This window comes from Saccopteryx leptura, chromosome 3 (assembly GCF_036850995.1).
Source record: "Saccopteryx leptura isolate mSacLep1 chromosome 3, mSacLep1_pri_phased_curated, whole genome shotgun sequence".
Classification (NCBI taxonomy): domain Eukaryota; kingdom Metazoa; phylum Chordata; class Mammalia; order Chiroptera; family Emballonuridae; genus Saccopteryx; species Saccopteryx leptura.
In genome coordinates, this window is record NC_089505.1 from 297948268 (window position 1) to 297968814 (window position 20547).

Here is a 20547-nt window from a genome sequence, read left to right on the forward strand (position 1 = left end):
TGTGTGTGGGGGGGAGGTCTGGTCTCAACACCAGAAAACTGAGTCACTGACACACCCCCTGTTTCCTGGCCTCTCAGAACATCCCATCGCCATCCCTGGAGTAGGAGAGATTCCCAAGGGTGAAGAAGCTGCTTTTGCCCAGGCTGATGCCACTCAGAGGTGATTGCTCCATCCAAGAAAATGGCGACTGCAGAATTGGAGTATGACTCAGCACAGGGGTTCCGGTTTTCTTCTCCCACAGTGTCTCTCCCTGGGCCTCCAACTTACATTCTCCTCCTGCAACTCCTGTCCTCTCAGCTCTCCCCCACCAGACCCTTGTGTAAGTGGCTATGAATGAGGTTTTCTGCATGGGCCCTTTAAAATGGTACCTGTGTCTGAGTGGTGTGCCTCTTTCTCATGGACCCAGCTCTTTTCACAGATAACTGCTGTCTGCATGCCTCTTCTAGAACCTGTGGCTCTAGGCTGGGGCTCTGGTCCTGGAGCTGAGGACCCACATCTCTCAGGGCAACCCACCCCGCCTTGAGAGTTTCTTTGGGCCACCACTTGCTCCTGGGAGTCCTTCCTCATCTCTGTCCTTCCTACCAGTCTTAGTGTGGCTTCTTTGATGATCCCTGGTTATAGATTCCTCTTAGTTTAGTCCAAAGTTGGTTTTTCAAGATGATTGTTTTTAAATTAAGTTGTAATTCAATTTGGTCCTGGGAGGTGGCAGTTGGAATGCCTGCCTACTCTGTTGCCACCTTTTCCCCTTGAAAATCAATTGTTAAAACTCTGAAATTTCACCTAATGCATGTCATGTGGTCATTTGGCTCATGGAAGGGACTCTTTTCATGGTATCATTATATAAGATTTCTAAGTGTATGAAAAAGACTCAAATATTTGCAAATCCATTTGTCATTCTCAATCATTTTTATTTAATTTAGTCATTAGTTAAATAGAACATTGGATCAGAAGAGTTTTTTTTTTAATATATTGGTAAATGGACTGTCTCTCCAAATTAAACTGATCAAATATCATTTAGCTGCTAAATTTTAGCAGATTAAGTCATTCAGTTCATCAGTAAAATATGAGATTTTCCATTTATTTTTTTCAATATTAAAATGCCCGATAATTTATTACAACTCACAGGTCAAGAAAGAGCATTAGAAAACTCGAGGATTCTTCCATGAATGTGAGGAGAAGGTGTGATAGTGGAATTCACATCCTGCAGACACAGCTTTGCTCATTATAGTTTGACTCATGATAGCTCCTCCAAATGCCTCTCAAAGTGAGAAATCAGATAGGCATCTACAAAGGTGTGGAATGTCACCTGCCTACTGTGGTCAAGCACTGTGGGAGTCCCATGTGGGAGAGGGTAAGATAGAACTGTCTCTTCTATTACAGGGGACCGAAACACCAGTCTTTTGGACTGTAAGCTTTGTCTCAGTTGTTTGAAAGGTGGGAAAAGAATTGTTGAAGGTTAGGATATCTAAGTTACACACGCACTCTTCACAGGTATTATATGAGGACAAAGAAATGTAGAAACTGTTAAATGTACTTGACTAATAAACAACACTTACCCAGAAGCAGATTTAATGGCAGACGCACCAGGCACATGCCCTGAGCCCTGACTCCTGAAAGTTCAGCCCTGCAAAACTTCAAATTTACACTTTTTTTTATGACACCAAGTTTGGTTTCATATGTGCAATTTTAACAGTAATAGTACATAGTATTTTTTATTTATTTAAATATGATTAGCATGTATTTTTATTTTCCTTGTCTCTCTCTTTTTTTAAGGGGTCCAATATTTTCTTCTGTGCTCAGGGCCTCTACTGACCTTAATCCAGCCCTACACTTACTGTATTTCCCATTTGTATAAGATGCACGTTAATTTGGGGGACCAAAATTTGAAAAAAAAAAGTATTACATAAAGTTATTAAACTCAAGTTTTATTCATCATAAAATTCATACAACTCCTCATCACTGTCAAAACTCCCATCCATTAGCTTGTCTTCATCTGTGTCTGATGACGAATCACTCTGTCTTCAACAACGAGCGCGAAAACAACCGCAAAGAAAGCGGGAAATGCAAGCAAAAAAACAACAACTACAACTACTATATAAAACATACCCAGTTTTTAGACTCCAAATTTTTTGAAAAATGGTCCATCTTATACATGAGGAAATACAGTAAATAATTCTTTCTGATTCTAGAATAGACTGGTGAACTCCTTATTTGGGAGGTCTAGAGGACAGGTGGGGTGGATATAGAACATTGGATAGAAAATGTAAGATTATATTCAGGAAAGTGATTTGTAAACAAAAAGTGATGAGTAAATTGCAGCAAAAATCATTACTGTGTCTGTTTTCTTCCAGGATAATCTGCATACATTTACAGCTCACTGACTCACCTTAACTCATGGGCAGTATTCTGTAGTTGATTTTCAGTGTAATTGAATTTTCCATAAGAGCAGGCAGCCGCAGTTATTTTGCATTTTAATGAAACTAAAGGATTGAAGTCCTTAATGTACTGCATGGAAGAGAAGTAAAATTACTTCAAAAAGTTTACAGGTATGACCAAAATACAATTTGGATAACTGGGTAGTTACAACATTATGGAATTTTTTTTTTCTTTTAAAAGGTTCAACTAGGAATCTGACTTTACAAGTGATACATTTCTTTTCTGCTTAAATGGTGTAAATATTAAGTGCTACCAAAACAAAACACCTAATTTTGTAGAAAAGTATTCATTGCTTTTTTTAAATGACATTTTGGTATTATGGAAAGTTTCAAGTAACAACAGTTTATGGAAGACCCCATGTGCATGGCACCCAGATGCAATAATTCTTGACATTCATGAGGGTAGAATGTCAAGAGTAAAAGACTATAAATCTCAGATCATTTTTTTATTGCTGTGAGTCAAGTATACTTGCAGATTATATATATATATATATATAATTATATATTACATATGTATTAATATAAAATTTTATGTTTCAAATTCTTGTCCATGTGCTAGTTTCTGGCCTCTATTTTGATCCTGCCCGAAATCTTTGTCCTCTGCGATGGCAGATATAAAATCTTCCCTCCAACTTCAATAAATTGGGGTCTACTGATTCGATCTGAAGGAGAAACTCAGAATTCTCCCTCCCTGGACTTTTACCGAGGAAACCTTACAACAGTCTGTCTGAAGTTATGGGTTGTTCACCCCTATCACCATGGGGTTAATCTCCAGAGCCAGTAACCATGAACAATGTAGAGGTCTCCTCATTTTTACTCCAACCATAAGCATTAATAGGCTCTAGCAAAGTAGTACAAGAAAAAACCTTTCCCCCCATTGAACTGATATCCTTTAAACTAACCTGGCCTGCAACTGGCCAACTTACCTAGCTAGCACTGCTTACATAGAATTTGGCAACCTCAGCAAGGGAAAAAAAACAGCCTAGGCAAATAGATAGCTGAGATGTGGAGAAGAACAATACACATGAAGAATATCAACCATAACAAGGATTTGAACAAACTCCCCCAAGTGAGGCTAACATTTGAGATACAGCTGGTGAATATGGAAAAGGATTTTAAGATCTCATCCAACTCCATTAACTGCTTTCTTGAACCTCCTTGCTGACATCGATACAATTCATTTTTTACTTTCATATGGTAGCTGGGAGTTTTGTCTTCTCTATCTTCTATTTCCAGTCTCCAACAGGAGCAAATTTATACTCTTATGGACTATAGTATTGCTATTTATGAGAAAAAATATATATGTGGTCATTTGGATGATCAAAATATATTTTCTCATATATATTTGGTCTTAGTCAATAGTTCCTGGCTCACAGCTTCCAAAATCCATAGAATTTCCTAAGAGTGATAAAGGTGCCTTTTGTTATGTTAATTAGGTCAGGTTTGTTTGTTTGAGTACCCAAGGATAGGTCTGGATGCCAGTGGAACCAACCATGAAATTAGAGGATTGAAACTTTCAGTTCCACCCCTCTGGCCTTCAGGAACTAATCTAACCAAACGAATGCTTAAAGAGGTAAAGAGATGAAAGTGAGGGAGATTCTAACGCTATCCTTGAAAGAGCAACCAGCCAGGTGGAGGCGAGGGCCATGTGACAGGGTAGATCAAATGGCCTCTAGGAATTGAGAAAATCACCCAGTTTATAGCCAGCAAGGAGATAGGAACCTCAGTCCTGCAACCATAAGGAACAGAATGCTGCCCAAAATTTGCATGAGTTTGGAGGAGGATCTTGAGTTCTAGATGAGACCTCAGCTTGGTTTACCACCTAAAAATCAGTCTGGGGAAAACTTGAGCAGAACCCAAAAATGACCATTTGCAGTCTTCTGAAACTGTGAGGTAATAAACAGATGTTGTTAGAAGCTACTAAACTTGTGATAATTTGTTACACAGCAGCAGAAAACGAACACATCTACTATGCAAATGTTACTATGAATTTTAAATCTAAAGATATTTAAAGACAGTTTGAAAGTAAATTTTTGGTTTCAGTCTATGTGTTTTTCCAAATTTAATGAAGATTTTTGAGAGAGTTTGTTATGTCTAATCAAACTCTTTGATGGAAAATATTTGTGATTTTCAAAGCCAGTTATATTTGGATTATTTTTTTTTTTACAAATTTCTGTTTCACTTATAATTTTAGAGAATTCATTTAAGATGCTTTCTTTAAAAACCTTTATTTCAAAATGTGTGGAAGAAACTTCATAGACCATATGTTTTATGTTTGCTGAACACTGAAGCAGATTTCTGAGTTATCTTAGCTTGCTAGATAGTGAGCATTTCAGAAAACTTTCTATTTTAGAAAAAATCCTTTTCAGCATCTTTTATTTATGAAGTGTGTGTAAATCAGAATCAGTGGAAACCTAGAAAAAAAGAAGAAGAAAAGAAAAAAAGAAAAGAAAAAGATACATCTCTTGGCCCTGGCCAGTTGGCTCAGTAGTAGAGCATTGGCCTGGCCTGTGGAAGTCCTGGGTTCAATTCCCAGCCAGGGCACACAGGAGAAGCACCCATCTGCTTCTCCACCCTTCCCCCTTTCCTTTCTCTGTATCTCTCTCTTCCCCTCATGCAGCCAAACTTCAATGGGGCAAAGTTGGCCCAGGCACTGAGGATGGCTCCATGGTCTTCACCTCAGGTGCTAGAATGGCTCCAGTTGCAATGGAACAATGCCCCAGATGGACAAAGTATCACCCCTTGGTGGGCATGCTGAGTGGATTCTGGTCGAGAGCATGTGGGAGTCTGTCTCTCTGCCTCCCCACTTCTCACTTTGGAAAAATACAAAATAAAAAAAAGAAAGAAAGAAATACATCTCTTTTACTGAGTGACTAGCACAGAGATATTTCAACTTAGTGTTTAGATATTTCCAGAGGGGCATTGAAATCAGTAAAATAAATTAATGTCTGGTTCTATGAGAAGATAAATTCTTACCCTTTTGAGAATTTTTGTCTTTGAAGATTTTTGTTTTGCTGTGCACTTCCTGCTGTTAGTCCTTATTTATATTTCTTGATGCTGAGATTGTCATATTTTTAAAAATTAATTGGAGTGCTTCATATCTTTTCCCAAAGAAGACTGTAACATAAGATGAATTTATACTAGATTTAAATCTTTTGGGATGATTCAAAAGACAAGTAAACTTGAAATGTAATGGAGGCCCTTCTTATCTGAACTGTGTTACTGTGAGCTTAATTTCAAACTTTTATTTTTTTTAAGAACTCTAAGTTGGTAAGAGATTGTGAATTCCTTTACCTTTATTATACCACATGCTTTCTTTCTCTTTTTGTAAATAACCTTTTGTTAAAAGGCTCAAACATTCAGGACCCTTCAAAACAAATTTATTCCTTTTCTAGCTTCAAAGTCAGTGTTTGAAATAACAGGAGAGAAGAGAATTGCTAAAGCGGTGAGGAGAGGCTTGTGGACGGTTGAGCTTGACAATACGACGTTGATTAGCTCAGATGTTTTTTAATGTATTTGGGGAACATTGCACTGGTTCAGATTGCTTCAATGAACTGCTGCTTCAAGTGAACAATAGAAGTGTGTGTTTGAATGAATATTTTCTCCCATCTACTCTCATTGTCTTAGGCGCTTAAGCAACACACGAAAGGCTGATTCCTAATTTTATAAGCAGCAAGGGTCTTCAAAGGAAATTGATGAAGTTTTTCTTTTCTTCCTCTCTTCCAAAGCCACTTTCTCCACAAAGGCTCTAAGACATGGAACAGTTATTGAGGCTGCCAGTGGGTTCCATTAGTGGAACTACACTTCTGGGTTTACTAATTTGGCTAAACTATGTCTGTTGTCATTAAGGGTGATTCATAAGAATGCTTTCATTATCTATTTGCATCGACTATGGTTGCTTTTCTTATGGTTTTAGCAGTAACTATGTTGTACAATATCTTTCTATTGAAGTTGTTTCTACTAACTTGACATATGTTGTTAATTGTCATTATGTGGCAGCAGAAAAATAGAGTAAGCTAGTTTTCCTGCTTGTCATTTGGAGATTGATAATTATAATTTATCAATCTTTACTTTTAGTTAAACTCCTATTTCCCCCAACATATTAGAGATAAACACCCAGGATACTGCAGAGGTTGCTGACCTTTTTTCAAGGAAAAAGATACCATCACAGTGCATATCTAAGTGCCCCTGGTAATGACAATGTTCCTCCTTTTATTTGAAGTGTAGGCAACTCTTTTTTGTAAATATGTGGTATCATATGATATGATATGCAGTCACATTAACCCATTATGCTGGAGGTTGAAATTTATGAAAATAAGTTCTTCAAAAACTTTCTGAAAATTCAGATCACTTTTTGACAAGCTCCCAGCATGCCACTATCTGCAGTAGTGACCAACTCTGTGTACCACATGATAACATGTACCCTAAGGAGGTAGACGTGTGTAAAAAATCAGACCTTGGCGATGACCTTGAGCAGTAGTCTAGGAATAGCTCCCTCATCACTACCGTTCCAATAATGGAGCATGAGGCATAAATGGGTTAACCCATTCTACCACTCCTGGTTGTGTGAGCTTGAGTTGGTTGCTTTACCTTGCTAAAATTCCTATCCATAAGATGTGCATATCTCCTACCCATCAGGCTTCTTATAAAGATGAAGATTACTGTAAGTCCAATATATGCAACATACAAATATGTATGATATACACTGCTCACAAAAATTAGAGGATATTTCAAAATAAATATGAAGTGATAAAAAATTCTCTAATTTTTGTGAGAAATATATAATATATGCATGATGCATAGTAGGCCCTCAAGTGTATATTGTCTTCAGGCAGATACTCTTCTTTTTTATTTTTCTGCACTCAGATAAAAACAGGGACAAAAAATGTCTTTCACAACATTATAGAAATTGTCAAATGCACAGGTAAATTATGGGTTTCCATCTACTCTAGCTCTCTTGATAGAATAAATGTAAAAAGATATCATGTGGTTCCTATGAGTAGTCAGAGCTTTATTACTACAGAGCATTTATTTATAGCATTAAGCTTTTCTTTAGAATGAATTTCATGCTGAAGATGTGTGCAACTAAAACAGTCTCTTCTTTATAATCTCCCAGAAGAGAGAGAATGATTTGCATTTATTTACATAGCTAGAGCAGAGCTAGCTTGATGAGAACTTGAAAGTTCTCTTGATGGTCATTTATAATAATGTGTTACCAATGGGAATGGGGACCTCTGGAGAATGAATATCAGACCCAGCCGATTCAACACTGAATTCTAAGCAAGTTATAAGTTAATTTTTTTTTTCAGAGACAGAGAGAGAGTCAGAGAGGGGGATAGATAGGGACAGACAGACAGGAACGGAGAGAGATGAGAAGCATCAATTATTAGTTTTTCATTGCAACACCTTAGTTGTTCATTGATTGCTTTTTCATATGTGCCTTGACCGTGGGGCTACAGCAGACCGAGTAACCCCTTGCTCGAGCCAGCGACCTTGAGTCCAAACTGGTGAGCTTTGCTCAAACCAGATGAGCCCACGCTCAAGCTGGCGACCTCAGGGTCTTGAACCTGGGTCCTCTGCACCCCAGTCTGATGCTCTAACTACTGCGCCACCACCTGGTCAGGCAACAAGGTATAAGTTAATTTTTTATTACACAGAGTTCCATTTAGTACTGTAGAGAACTTAGAATTTCTTAGGTGTTTACTGTTTAGTAATAAAGGCCCATGCAGTGTACTGTATGACATGTCATTTAAAAAATGAGTTATTCAGGTACTAGTCTCTCTGTGAAATCTTTCTGGTAGCAGAGACTTAAAATATCCTTTTGAATTATTTCAAGCTCCATGAACACAAACATAATCTAATACTTACCTACATTTACCATGCCAGTCACAAGGCTTTGCAAAGGTAGGCACTGGACCCAATATCATAAAGAATGTAATGTGAAGAGAAATGCAGGGTCAGAGCAGCTGTCCAGATATAACTTTCCAAATCAGCAGCTTCATTTGGGGAATTAAAAAAAAAAGCCATGTATAGTTGAAGAAATAAAAGAGAATAAAAGAGGATAAATTCACTTTTTTGGGTTACTGTGATCAAAACCAGGCCTGTAGTGAACCTCTGTTCTTCAACCCCTGCCTCAGGGAGGGGGAGTCAGGAAAGTCTGCTCACATTTCCATACCTGTGGATGCAACAACAGGTGTTGACATTGGTCTTTTTAGATCAGTGGTAGTCAACTTGGTCCCTACTGCCCACTAGTGGGCATTCAAGCTTTCATGATGGGCAGTAGCGGAACAACCAAAGTATAAATAAAAGGATAGATTTAACTATAGTAAGTTGTTTTATATAGATTTATTCTGCCAAACAGTGAAAATCTGACATAAATTATTTGGTAATTAATTATTATTATATATAATAACAAGCTCAATCTGCTTACGTCAAACAGACCTAAAATCACTAATTGCCTACTCATCAGTAAGCCATATAGCCCTGGTAATTGTAGCCATTCTCATCCAATCCCCATGAAGCTACATAGGGGCCACTGCTCTGATAATTGCCCACGGATTAACTTCCTCTATACTATTTTGCTTGGCCAATTCTAATTACGAGCGAGTTCATAGTCAAACTATGATCCTAGCACGTGGCCTACAAACCATCTTACCCCTAGCCTCCTGATGACTTCTAGCAAGCCTCATCAACCTAGCCCTCCCCCCTACTATTAACTTAATTGGAGAACTATTTGTAGTTATAGCAACATTCTCTTGATCAAACATGTCTATTATCCTTATGGGGCTAAATATTATTATCACCACCCTTTACCCTCTATATATACTAATCATAACTCAACAAGGTAAACACACCCACCACATTAATAACATCAAGCCCAACTACACACGAGAAAATACACTAATAGCAAGTTAAAACTTGCTGTAACTCTGCTTTATAAATTTTATAAAGTAAAGTTACTGCTCTACTTTATAAATCACCATTACTGTGGAACCGATGGGCGGTTAGAACATTTTACTACTAACAGAGATACAAAAGTGGGCGGTAGGTATAAAAAGGTTGACTACCCCTGTTTTAGATCTTTTAGTTACCCGATGGCTTCTGGATCTTCCAAGCCTTTTGTCCCACAGAAAATGAAAGAGATATGATGGGAGGGACCCTTGTCACCAGAGGTTGATGAGATACCAGCTGCCTGGCTCTGCTCACCTGATTTAGCCTGGGGACGTTATCGTCTCACCCTCCTGCTCTGTTGATGTCTGAGGTGGGGCTGGATTACTGATGTGCAGGTTTATAATCTCAGATTTGTGCTGAAACGTGGAACTAGTCCCAGATTCCGCAGTACGTTCACCTTTGTTGTAGGTAATTCTAAGACCTTGCAGTTCTGAAATTTATTTCCTTTCTAAAAATTTGTCTGAAATATCTACTTGTTTTTTTCTTCAGGTTTTCTCATGGAGAGCTTTTGTAGTTTTCTGTATACTCTCCAAAACATACTCATCAGATTCTTTTGACCCTCTTTGTATACATCCTGATTATGGCCTTTGGCCTGCTAGATGCATTCAGTGTACAAAAAATATTCCAAAAGTGAATTTTTATTCATGGTATTTTCATCTACCTAGGTAAATTCCTCGTTATATATTTTTTGAAATTTTTAATTAATTTTAATTTATTGTGTTAACATGGATTCAAGTGTCCTACTCAATATAACTCCCTCATCCTACCCCTTGCCCCCCATTATCTCCCTTTTGCCCCCCTCCCCCTAACTCCTTCTCCCCTTCCCTTTGGGATTTGCTGTCCTGTTATCTGTATTTATGTGTTAAGTATATATAATTTCACTAATCCCTTCACCTTCTCTGATCCCATCCCCTCCTCTCCCTTCCCTCTGACTGCTGTCCCTCTGGTCCCTGTGACCCTGACTCTGCTTCTATTCCGTTCCTCAGTTCACTTTGTTCATTAGATTCCACATAAAGTGAGATCCTATGATATTTGTCTTTTTCTGCCTGGCTTCTTTCACTTAGCATAATAATCTCCAGGTCCATCCATGCCATTGCAAAAGGAAAGATATCCTTCGTTTTCATGGCCACTAGTATTCCATTGTATATATATATCACAGCTTTTTAATCCACTTGTCCACTGACTGACACTTGGGCTGTTTCCAGATCTTGTTTTTTATAAACAATGCTAAATAAACATGGGGGTGCATATCTTCTTTTAAATCAGTGATTTGGTATTCTAGGATATATCCCTAAAATGAGATAGCTGATAATTCCAATTAATATCAGACATCAGGAGGATATAAAAATATACTACCGCTCACAAATATTAGGGGATTTTTTATCACTTCATATTCATTTTGAAATATCCCCTAATTTTTGTGAGCAGTATAGTTTAACCACTGATTTGTCCTTGGAATATAAGCAAAAGCTACTTAAAATTTATTATATCCCACTAACAATTTTGAATAAATACAAAATTTTCAAAAGCTGTCTCCCCCCAACATTCCTCCCATCCCAGAATTTTGAAAAATACACATATTTTTGGTTAATAATAAGGAATTATTTTCGCTCCATTTAGGAGTTGATGCAGTCATCCTAACTGAGAAAGTGGCGATACAGTCATCGCCACTTACTGGTTGTGGCGAGCCCCGAGGGGACGGCTCTCCCAAAACACTTTTACCTTCATCTGCCTTGAATTCCCCAAGCTTCTCGTGAGCACACTTCCTGTCCAGTGGTTTTATATCATGTCTTTTGAATGACCCTTTGCTGTTCTGTTTTTTTGTAAGTCCACATTTTAGGGAAGCATAACACTGAGACAGAAATGTGCAGATTTTTCAGCAGCGATTTTATTTTTCTGTTTTTAAAGCCCACAAGGCAAGAGAACAGGGCAGAGAACCAAACTCAGAACAACCCACACTCTGACAGGAGTCAAGAAAGGAAAAGGAAGTGACGGAAGATGATTCTTTGATGACCATCCTTTACCTGCGTCTTTGATCTCACATCTTAGCATTTTCTTCAAATAACATCCTAGTCATTGCTGTGACAAATGTTGAGGTCTTTTTTCTTTGATTCAACCAGTATTCCAATCTTTCTTATCCAATCTGATCTGGAATTAATCAGGAAGATAGCATGAATAGCCTAAATCCAGCAGACCTTTTTTTACTGTTGCTGTTCTTTAAAAAAGAAAAATTCAATGACTTGTGTATTAAATTACTTGTAAAAAGAGTTGTCCTTGTAAAGGGAGACTTCTTCAGGTGATATGCATCTCTACCTGTCCTGTCCTCAGACTTCTTCATAGGGATCGCAGCCCTCGCTCCTCTGCCCGTGAGGCCACCAGAGCAGGCTAGTGTTTCCAGTAGGGACATCATAAGTGTTCCCCCTGGTCCTCTAAAGAGAATACACTATTGAAATCATAACCACATATTGTGCTTCAGGCATTGTACAATGGTTTGCATACCTGTACATTTTAGACAAACGATGTAAAAACAGTTCACTTGGGTTTAAAAAGAGCCCTAACACATCTTGGAACCAACTTGATCAAATCTTCTGAGTGAAATAATTGGTCATTATGAGGACCTGAATGTTCTTGCTCCCCTAATTCATATGTTGAAGTCGTAACACCCAGGGTGGCTGTATTTGGAGATGGGACCTCTCAGTAAATAATTAAGGTTAAATGAGATCCTGATGGTGAAACTCTCCTCCCATAAGATGGGTGTTTTTATAAGAAGAGACCTCAAAGAGCACTCCCCCCCCCCCCATCTCTCTCTCTCTGCACACACAGAAAAAAGCCAGTTGAGGACACAGTGAGAAGCTGGCTGTCTACAAGCCCGGAAGACAGTCCCCACCAGAAACCAACCATGTTGCCTCCCTGATCTCAAGACTTCCAGCCTCCAGAGCTGTGAGGAGATGAATTCTGTTGTGTCAGCCTCCCACTCTGTTGTATTTGCTTTGGCAGCCTGAAAAGATGAATAGTTCTTACCCAAATGTCAGGCAAGGCCTCAGAGCAGAAAGATGACATTAGATCTTACTTGATGACTGCCGCAGTGAGAGCAGGCCAGAGAATCTGGAAGAAGACGTGGTCTCTGGTGTGTGGACATAAGATCAATTAAAATAAATGAAAAAGAAAAGGACATAAGGTTTAACTGAGCTTTTTTCAAACTTAAGTGATTAAAATGAATTGTGGATCTTCTGAAGTAAAAAAAAAAATCACACTCTAGAATCTCAAACCCAGAAAGTCTAATTTTGTCAAATGAGGCGGGGAAAGCCTCCCAAGTAATTCTGATGATTAATTGGGTTTGGAACCACTAATATAAGTATGATAGTGTTTTTTAAACTGCTTTTAAAAAATGCTGTTTATTTTGTACTCTTTTAAAGATCAGTATAACAGCATAACACATCATGGCCAACTGACTCACAATTGTGCCATCTTCTCTTATAATTAAGAAAGATTTTAATGAAAACTCGTGCTCATATTATCTCTTTATCACCTCATTCTTTTTAAATTTTCTTGTTAGAAAACTTACCTCAAAGCATGACTCATTTTTTTAAATCTAGCTTCAAAAGAAAACATTTTTTTTGTGTGTTTAATTTCTAAGGTAAAGCTTGATTGCTTTAGAGAATCTAATAAATAAACAAACAAATAAAAAAATAAAAGATTCATCCATACCTCAACAGGAATATTTCAGAAAAACAGACACTGACTTTTCCTTTTTTTTAAATTTTTTTTCTGTCTTTTTACCTTCAACTGTTTTCAGCAACTTTCTAATTTTTCTGTGATCTCATTTTTTCATTTGGAATTTGATCAAAGTTATTAAAAAGGAGCAGGTTCTTCCTGGAAAATGCCTTTGCTATAGGGCTTGTTCTGAGTTAGTATCGTGGGTTTCTGTAGTTCTTGAATATTTACCATTGTATGTGTCTTACTGTGACTCAGAATCAACTAACAATGACCCTTTTAGCCCTCTAAAAGTCACCGTGAGGCTGGCATTATCTGTTGTGTTGAATCACATGAAATTGCTGTGCTTGAAGTAAAAAAACCCCCAAAACAAAAGAACAACCACAATCAAATATTGGCAGTTTCATACAATCCAACCTATCACACATGATGGCCGAATAAACCAAATCACAGACAGATTAAATGATTTTGCTTAAAGTTATCTCAATGTAAAAGGCAGATTAGTTTTCTATGTGTTCTTTCTCCTTAAAAAAAATGATAGTTGTTGCTCTTAAAAAAAAGTATTTACCAACATCTGCAGACTGTGTTCTCTATTTTTCTCAATTGAAAAGAGTTAGATCTTAGATTGTGTTATTAAGTATATACCATGCATGCATATGACTCTCGTTCAGAGAGCACAGGTATTGCATTTACATTATTTTAATATCAGTCAGCGTTCTATGTTGCTTTCTCTATATGTACATGTTTATGTGTGAATGTACCTTTTCAGGTGAGAAATAACTACTATCATTTATAGAACTTAATGCTACAGTGTAAAGAATTTTTAAGTTGGATTGTTTTGTGAATGACACTGGGAAAACCTAATATGTAAAGCATAGAGTTGCTTATTTCATTTATGTGATACTTACTATGTCTATGAGGTACTGCAAATAATCAGACTAAAAGGGAAGTAGAGTACAGTAAGTCTTGGGAGCTTGCTCAAATAAGATCACAACTAATGAAAAACATTAGTGTAGCCTTGGAAGAGGGTCTATAGAGCAAATTCCTTGAACTCATAAATGTTGAGGTAGACTGATTGTTTTACTAGCCCAGGTCTTCTTATCTCCTTGTATTTATATCCACTCCCATATAACTTTGCCAGAAACAAACAGGTGGTCGCCCCTCCTCTTGACCTGTTCTCCATGTAACTGGTGTTGGCCAATACAAGGGAATAGAAGTTATGTACCTGCTTCAAGCACAGGGCTCATAAATTCTTGCATGTTTTTCCTTGTACTTTAGAAAAGTTGTTCTCGATTTGGGGCCATTGTATCCCCCAAGGAATTTGGCAATATCTGGAAACATTATGAGTTGACACAACTTGGAATATTCTACTGGAATCTAGTAAACAGAGGCCAGGATGTCACTGACAATTGTATAATGAACATGACAGCTCCCACTACACCCAGTGTGGTGGGCCCATTAAGTGTTTGCCATTTTTATTTTTATTTACAATTTATTTATTGTGTTCACATAGATTCAAGTGTCCCCCTGAATTTATCTCCCCCAAACCCCATGTTTCTGTTGACATTCTCCATGTCTCCCTCCCCCAATGCCTTCTCACCTTCCCTCTAGGATTTGCTTTCCCGCTCTCTATAATGCTATGTTCTGTATATATAATTTCACTTATCTCTTTTCCTTCTCTGACCCCATCCTCTCATCCCCTTTCCCTCTGTCCGCTTTCCCTCTGGTCCCTTTGATCTCACCTCTGCCTCTATTCCACTCCTCAGTTCACATTGTTCATTAGATTCCTCAAATGAGTGAGGAATCTCACATAATATTTCCTCATATAATATTTTTCTTTCTCTGCCTGGCTTATTTCACTTAGCATAATAGTTTCCAAGTCCATCCATGCTGTCACAAAAGGTAAGATTTCCTTGTTTTTCATGGCCGTGTAGTTTTTCATTGTGTATATGTACCACAGCTTTTAAATCTATTCATCCACTGACTGACACTTGGTTTGTTTCCTGATCTTGACTATTGTAAACAATGCTGCAATAAGCATGAGGGTGCATTTCTTCTTTTGATCAGTGATTTCGTATTCTTAGGATATATTCCTAAAAGTGGGATGGCTGCATCAAAAGGCAGTTCCATATTTAATTTTTTGAGGAATCTCTATACTGTTTTCCACAGTGGCTGCACCAGTCTGCATTCCCACCAGCAGTGCAGGAGGGTTCCCTTTTCTCCATGTCCTCGCCAGCACTTACTATGTGTTGTTTTGTTAATGAGAGCCATTCTGACTGGTATGAAGTTGCATCTCATTGTGGTTTTAATTTGAATTTCTCTAATGATTAGTAATGTTGAACATTTTTTCATATGCCTATTGGCCATCTGTATGTCTTCCTTAGAGAAGAGTTTATTCATTTCTTTTGCCCATTTTTTGACTGGATTGTTTATCTTCCTGGTGTTGAGTTTTAGAAGTTCTTTATAAATTTTGATTATTAACCCTGTATCTGATGTATTGTTGAATACATTCTCCCATTGTGTGGTTTGTCTTTTTATTTTGTTCATATTATCTTTAGCTGTGCAAAAGCTTTTTAGTTTGATATAGATAGTCCCATTTGTTTATCGTGTCCTTTATTTCACTTGCCCATGGAGATAAATCAACAAATATACTGCTGCAAGAGATGTCAGAGAGCTTACTGCCTATGTTTTTTTCCAAGATGATTATGGTTTCATGAGTTACATTTAAGTCTTTTATCCATTTTGAGTTTCTTTTTGTAAATGGTGTAAGTTGGTGGTCTAGTTTCAATTTTTTTTTTTTTTTTGTATTTTTCTGAAGCTGGAAACGGGGAGAGACAGTCAGACAGACCCCTGCATGCGTCCGACTGGAATCCACCCGGCACGCCCACCAGGGGCGCCGCTCTGCCCACCAGGGGGCGATGCTCTGCCCCTCCGGGGTGTCGCTCTGCCGCGACCAGAGCCACTCTAGTGCCTGGGGCAGCGGCCAAGGAGCCATCCCCAGCGCCCGGGCCATCTTTGCTCCAATGGAGCCTTGGCTGCGGGAGGGCAAGAGAGAGACAGAGAGGAAGGGGGGGGGGGTGGAGAAGCAAATGAGCACTTCTCCTATGTGCCCTGGCCGGAAATCGAACCCGGGTCCCCTGCACGCCAGGCCATCGCTCTACCGCTGAGCCAACCGGCCAGGGCCTAGTTTCAATTTTTTACAGGTAGCTGTTCAGTTTTCCCAACACCATTTGTTAAAGAGACTGTCTTTACTCCATTTTATGCTCTTATCTCCTTTGTCAAATATCAATTGTTCATAAAGGTGTGGGTTTATTTCTGGGTTCTCTGTTCTGTTCCATTGATCCGTATGCCTGTTCTTATACTAGTACCAAGCAATTTTTATTACTATGGCCTTGAAGTATAACTTAATATCAGGAAGTGTGATACCATCCACTTTATTCTTCTTTTTCAAGATTGTTGAGGCTATTCGTGTTCTTTTTTGGTTCCATGTAAATTTTTGGAGTATGTGTTCTATATCTTTGAAGTATGCCACTTGTATTTTAATAAGAATTGCATTGACTTTATAAATTGCTTTGGGTAATATAGACATTTTAATGATGTTTATTCTTTCTATCCATGAACATGGTATATGCTTCCACTTGTTTGTATCTTCCTTGATTTCTTTTATCAATGTTTTATAATTTTCCAAGTACAAGTCTTTAACCTCTTTGGTTAAATTTACTCCTAGGTACTTTATTTTTTGTTGTTGCTGTAATGAAGAGGATTGTTTCCTTAATTTCTCTTTTTAGACAGTTTATTATTGGTATATAAAAATGCCACTGATTTCTGAGTATTAATTTTATATCCTGACACCTTGCCAAATTTATTCATTAGGTCTAGTAGTTTTCTGACTGAGACTTTAGGGTTTTTTATGTACAGTACCATGTCATCAGCAAATAATGATAGTTTTACTTCTTCGTTTCCAATTTGGATGCCTTTTATTTTTTCTTCTTGCCTGATTGCTATGGCTAGGACTTCCAGAACTATGTTGAATAAGAGTGGTGAAAGGGGGCATCCCTGCTTTGTTCTTGATCTTAAGAGGATTGCTTTTAATTTTTGGCCATTGAGTATGATTGGCTGTGGATTTGTCATAGATGGCCTTTATCATGTTGAGGTATGTTCCTTCTATTCCCACTTTGCTGAAAGTTTTGATCATAAATGGGTGCTGGATTTTATCAAATGCTGTTTCTGCATCTATTGATATTATTATGGCGTTTTTCTCCTTCCATTTGTTTATATGATGAATCACATGGATTGATTTGTGAATATTGTACCAGGCTTGCTTCCCCAGAATAAATCCCACTTGATCATGATATATGATTTTTTTCATGTATTGGTGGATCTGATTTGCTAATATTTTGTTGAGAATTTTAGCATCTAAATTCATCAGGAATATTGGCCTATAGTTTTCTTTCTTTGTATTGTCTTTGCCTGGTTTTGGAATGAGGATTATGCTTGCCTCATAAAGGGAGCTTGGAAATCTTCCCTCCTCTTGAATTTTTTGAAATAGCTTGCGAAGGATAGGAGTTAGTTCTTCTTTAAATATTTGGTAAAATTCACCTATGAAGCCATTTAGCCCAGGGCTTTTGTTTGTTGGGAGTTTTTTGATAACTATTTTAACCTCTTTTTTTGTAATCAGTCTGTTTAGGTTTTCTGATTCTTCCAAGTTGATTTTTGAAAGATTATATGTTTCAAGGAATTTGTCCATTTCAACTAAGTTGTCTAATTTTTTGGCATATAGTTCTTCACAGTATTTTCTAACAATCCTTTGTATTTCTGCTGTTAGTTATTTCTCCACTCTCATTTCTAATTTTTTTTTATCTGAGTCCTTTCTCTTGGTGAGTCTGGCACAGACCCTTGAGGTCACTGCTTATGACTGGCCTTTAGCAACCTTCTTGGAGCTACAGACAATCCAGAATTTGTGGCTGGGCCCATATGCCATTGTAAATATCAGCTCCACTCCTAGGGTGGCTTTTATCTATTCTTGGCCAATGTGTGTGGCCTCTCTATTCCCGAGGTGTGGTCTGTCCACCAGCCTGCTGCCACTGCTGCCTCCTTGGGTACTCGGGCACCAGCATGGCCGAGCACACGGGCTCATGGTCCCAGCTTGGGCTGCCCCACAGGTGCATGCATGGGCCACCTCTCTGGGCTCCGTCCCCCACTGCTGCAGTGCTTGGGCTGCCTTTCCAGTTTTTGCCCCTTGCCACCGTGCAGGCTGTGCACCCTGGCCACTGCTGAAGCCAGTCCCTCCCACCCTTCTGAGGGCACTCAGCAGTTTGGGGGAGCAGTGTAGCCTAGACCTCAGCACTAAAAACCTGTGTCCCTGATACTGTCTCTTGCTTCCAAGTGACTCTTTGCTCTGACTGGAGCAGGAGAGCCTCTGGTGGGTGGGGTAATTGCTTCTCTTTGCTAATGTTAGTTCTCCCAGGAGAACTAAGGTTTGGTTACTTTAGGTTTGAGGAGTGACCCAGTACAGGGGTCAGGACTGTGTCCTCCACAGTCTCTCCCTGTGCCCCCGAGACTACACTCTCTTCCCGTAACTCCAGCCCTCTCGGTGCTCCCTGCTCCTCGAGTTCCAAGTAAGTGGCTGTGAATGAGGTTTTCTGCATGGTCCCTTTAAGGTGGAGCCTTAATATGAGAGTTCTGTCTCCCTCTTGCAAACAGTAACCAGGCTCTTCTTTTAGCTAATTATTATCCATACACCCCCTCTAGTCTCTGGGGCTCCAGGCTGGGGCTCCGGTCCTGAGACTGTGGACCCACAACTCTCTGGGAAACCCACCCCACTGGGCGAGACCCTCTGGGCTGCCTCTCACTCCTGGGAGTAGGGCAACCCTTTCCATTTCTCCGTCCTTCCTACCAGTCTCAGTGTGGTTTCTTCAGTGATGCTTGGTTCTAGATTCCTCTTAGTTTAGTCCAAAGTTGGGTTTTCAAGATGATTGTTCCTAAGTTAAGTTGTAATACACTTTGCTTCTGGGAGGTGGGAGTTGTAACATCTACCTACTCTGTTGCTGTTTTCTCTTTTTTGCCATTTTTATGAAAAAGTGACTTTATACGTGTGGAATGTCAAATTGGCATTGTCAGATGATTGCCAGTTTAGGAAGTATTTTTTTTCCCCTGGGAGCACATGTAAGCCTCCTCACTCTAGAGGCCTTTGTAACTCGGATATTTGTTCTAGTATCCTCTAGGCTGGTGGTATTGTTCCATTGATGTCAAGCACAAAAGGTTTCATTATGATTCCAACTGATTCAGTATGTGGGAGCTTGTGAAAGTCAGGCAACATAATAAAAGAATGTTAGAATAAAATCTGGGGGAAGTGTCTTACTTGCCTCACAGTCCTGAATATTGCTCAGGAGGTAAAATAATTACCATTATGGGTTAGAATATCCCTTAAGTCTCCTGCTTCATTCATTCTTTATGATGGAAACTATAATTTCTGATATTGCTTGGTTTTCCTTAAATCCCAAAAGACAAATTGTGCAAAAGATTACTTGAAAACATTTTCTTGTGTTATCTTGCTACCAAAAAAAAAGGGATTTTATATTTGGATTTAATATTACAGATTAAAAAAAGATTGAGGTGACTTGTGTATAAGACGACAATATGAACACACATTGATTCTTACCTCTATCTCCACATTCTACTTAAAAGGATCAGAAAGTCACCTAAAAATAATAAGACAGAAGGAAATTAGTACACTCCAAAGTCTGATAAGAGGTAAACAATCCTCATTACTGATGGAGGAGTGGAGAGAGACTCCACCAAACTTGTTGTTCCATCTGTGCATTTCTATAAAAATAGAATAGAAAGTTGATATGCAGTTTAATCATAAAACAACAAAACAAAATAAAAATCATTGGAATGAAAAAGAACTTTTTGTATTTTCTCTAGAATGAGTAGGTTTTATCTTTAAGAGTTAGTTGTCAGAATCCACCCTATCTGGTTACGGTAACATTTTGGCAGATCTGGAATGGGATGATTTTTGGCACAGGAAGACTAGTATTGCAGGAGAGTTCAGTACTGCCCATAGATACTCATAGAGAAACACTTTCAAAAAGAATTTTTATTTGGAAAACACCCTACTCTAAGTTTTTCTGGCCTCTGATTATTATTACCCTTTAAAAATATTACTTATAAAGTAAACCTGATTTATATATAATTTTATAGAAAATCTTGTTATAGAGAAAAATAGTGTTTTTTATGTTTAGATTTCTGAAAGAGAAAATATGTCAAAATAAGCCACTATTCATTAGCTTTAATGAGGAAAATTTAAGAAAAAATACAAAGTAAATGGTCTTTATTAGAAATTAGTTGACAAATTATCATCAATGTGAACAGACATTCAACATTTTAGTGTAGTTTGTGTTGAGGACCAAAATATAAACAGGGTATTTTGCAATTTGGATATATC